At 35.8% G+C, this 3,710-nt stretch overlaps 1 pseudogene; it reads left to right on the top strand.

The window, feature by feature from the left end:
* Window positions 1–207: 207 nt before the first annotated feature.
* LOC107014137 lies at window positions 208–2,040 on the top strand (annotated as a pseudogene).
* The last annotated feature ends 1,670 nt before the right edge of the window (window positions 2,041–3,710 follow it).

Here is a 3,710-nt window from a genome sequence, read left to right as displayed (position 1 = left end):
TATAATGACGGAAAATGATAAATATAATACAACCCATTATAAAACAACACGTAATAACCAACCAATAAAGTGTAATTATTTCTATAGTCCTACTCCTAACCAACTATAGCCCACAAAAAGAAATTAAATCTTGAGACTACTACTATATTTATGCCACAATAATTTAGTTCTTTTCTAACCTTATAAAAGCTAACCATTTATTTTCTTTCAAGGCAACATACACACACAAATTGAAATAATGGGTACCCTCAACATCAACCATGAACTTGATGAACAAATTTTCAATACCATAAACCCTTTAGACCCTGAAGAATTTAGAAGGAAAGGTCATAAAATTGTGAATTTCCTAGCTGACTACTATCAAAATATTGAACAATATCCTGTTTGTAGTCAAGTAAATCCAGGGTATCTCCAAAACATTGTACCAAATTCCGCACCTAATAACCCTGAATCACTCGATAAAATTCTTAAGGATGTCCAAAATGATATTATTCCAGGGCTAACACATCGGCAAAGTCCTAACTTTTTCGCGTATTTTCCATCTTCAGGAAGTACTGCTAGATTCGTAGGTGAAATGTTAAGTGTTGGATTTAAGGTGTAGGGTTTAATTGGATATCATCCCCTGCTGCTACTGAACTTGAGAGTATTGTAATGGATTGGTTTGGGAAAATGTTAAATCTTCCCAATTGTTTTTTGTTCGCGAGTGGTGGTGGAGGTGTACTACAAGGTACAACTTGTGAAGCCATGTTGTGTACTATAGTCGCGGCTAGAGATCAAATGTTGCGAAAAATAAGTAGAGAGAATTTTGGAAAATTGGTTGTATATGCATCTGATCAAACACATTTTTCACTTAAGAAGGTTGCCCACATTGCTGGGATAGACCCTGGAAATTTCCGAGTTATCCCAACAATAAAGGCTAATGAGTACACCTTGTGTCCAAAATCGCTACGTTTAGCAATTTTGAATGATCTAAAAGAAGGAAATGTTCCTTTGTTCTTGTGCGCGACAATTGGGACAACTTCAACAACTTCTGTTGATCCATTGCGTCTACTCTGTGATATTGCTAAGGAGTTTGGGATTTGGGTACATGTAGATGCAGCTTATGCAGGAAGTGCTTGTATTTGCCCTGAATTTCAAGTCTTTCTTGATGGTGTTGAAATGCAAATTCATTTAGTCTCAACGCGTACAAATGGTTCTTTTCCACTTTGGATTGTTGTTGTCTTTGGGTTAAGAATCCAAGTGCACTTACTAACGCGTTATCAACTAATCCTGAATGTTTGAGAAACAAGGCTACAGACTTAAATCAAGTGATTGATTATAAGGACTGGCAAATTGCATTGAGTAGGAGGTTTAGAGCATTGAAATTATGGTTAGTTTCGAGAAGTTATGGGGTAACTAATCTTAGAAACTTGATAAGAAGTCATGTGAACATGGCTAAACATTTTGAAGGACTTATAGCTATGGACAAAAGGTTTGAAATCTTTGTCCCTAGAAAGTTTGCTATGGTGTGTTTTAGGATCTTTCCAATAGTACTGAGTCAAGTTTCAACCAAATTTGATGATGAGAAAGAAGTGAACATGTTTAACACTAAGTTGGTGGAGTCTATTAATTCATGTGGCAAACTCTATTTGACTCATGGAGTAGTTGGAGGCACTTATATTATTAGATTTGCAATTGGTGCTTCTCTTACACATTATAGGCATGTTGACATAGCTTGGAAAGTTATACAAGACCATGCCAATGCCCTGCTAAATCATGGCTATGTTTAGTTTCTTTTAGGATTTGAATCATATATATACCGGATCATTTTTATACGGTCATATGAGAACCTTAGTAGGTCAATTAGTCGACTACCTCAATTATAATCATATTCATAAAGTTCAATTTTTCACCTTGTAATCCCTGTCTCCGATTCTCCTTGCCCTATCCAATTTAAGAGGAAAATTATTGGTTAAAAACTAGGGTGAACTTTCACATTTTTATTTTTATTTGTTTAAGATTTCAACAAAGAAAATAAATGTTGGTTGAGTTTTTAGGCAGATATTGCAACATTACGTGTAATATATACTCTTGTACTATTGCATTTACATTTAAAAAATAAGTTTTACTACAACTAAGCATTATGATTAGCTACTTTAACATAGGGATTTAATTTATGTGTTGTTAGTGTAGAGATTCTTTCTAAGATATTAGTGCTGGAAAAATTCATGTCATACCTCAAAAAAGGGAAGAAATATTCAAATTATTGTCTAGTTTTGTTCCAACCCCTTAATTTCCTAGTGATGGGTTAGTTATATTTTGAATAACATTTATTCTAATACTATAGCAGGTCAGACAGTTGTAACAAATCATTATGTGATCATCCTGATCTGTCGTGAATGATACTTATACTTAATCCTTCCCTGGGAGAACCAACTACCAACCCCAAACTTAAGAATCAAACCATTTTTGAGAAATAAGTCATTATATTAAACACCATGAAAATCATTTTAAACAATTAGAAGATCGAGTTCCTATAAACTCGTCCAGTCAACAAACCGTTTTGGAGATTAACCTCCCTAGAATCTGCAAGTCGTTGTACCAAAATATCTAACAAGCCTAGAATAAGGGATGTATCATGACCCTAACAAGCCTAGAATAAGGGATGTATCATGACCCAAGACTACCCCTAGACACGCGTCATAATGCTTAGAGCCACAAGTGACCCTGAGCTAATTTCATGGCATGACATGACACTAAGATTAACAAAATCAATTGAAAACTAAAATACACATGAGGATACAAAAACGAAAATATCTGGATAGAACCTATAATCTCAATATAGAAGAAATCTGAAGGACAACATAATATGGCAGAATCTAATTGTTTGTATGAAAGTCTCGACTAACATGGGTTGCTAAGACAAACCCCTAACTAACTCTAACATGTCTGAAAACTGAAAGCAATGATCAAAAGGAAATCATAAGTGGTATCCTTGAAGAGATGAGGACTCACCAACATTGTTATTAGCTTATCAGAGATAGTACTTGCCGCAGGCTGGATACTAAGTGTCAAAACCTATATACTATATAATCAAATAATATAGGCAGAAAGTATGCGGTCAGTACTAAAAATGTACTTAGTATGAGGAAATGTATAAAATATGATCTCCGAATATGATAAGTCTATAAAACATGTTAATGCAATGATTAAGTGTATAATCATGAAAACTAAGTAAAACTGAATTGATATATTTGAAATACTTGATCAATGCAATATTTAAAAATTTGACTGCGGGACATACTGAAACTGACATAAACCATGTGAGTCACTACACTGAGTCCATGTGACGACCTGTTTAGTCGATTCGAGCAGTAAGATTATTTTGATAAGAACTGACTAGGTCGACGGACCACGCGACGGACCGTCATGGTCACGACGGCCCGTGATGGATTCCGTCGTCCCATACTTGTAAATTTTCTTCTGCTACTTGTCTCATTACCCTCGACGACAAGTAGGACGAACCGTCATAGGCACGACGGACCGTCGAGGGGCTTCGTTCCAAAACACTTAAACTCTGAAAATCTGGGTACTGAGATCGACTCTCTGAACTTCGCGATGGAACTGCAGGACGGACCGTCGTAGATACGACGGACCGTCACAAACTCTTTACAGAATTTGACTCTCTGAACTTTGTGACGGACCTGCAGGACGGACCGTCATAGAGACGA

Source organism: Solanum pennellii, chromosome 3, assembly GCF_001406875.1.
Source record: "Solanum pennellii chromosome 3, SPENNV200".
Taxonomy (NCBI): Eukaryota; Viridiplantae; Streptophyta; class Magnoliopsida; order Solanales; family Solanaceae; genus Solanum; species Solanum pennellii.
Note: the sequence above shows the minus strand (reverse complement) of the source record. Positions and strands in the feature narration are given on the sequence as shown.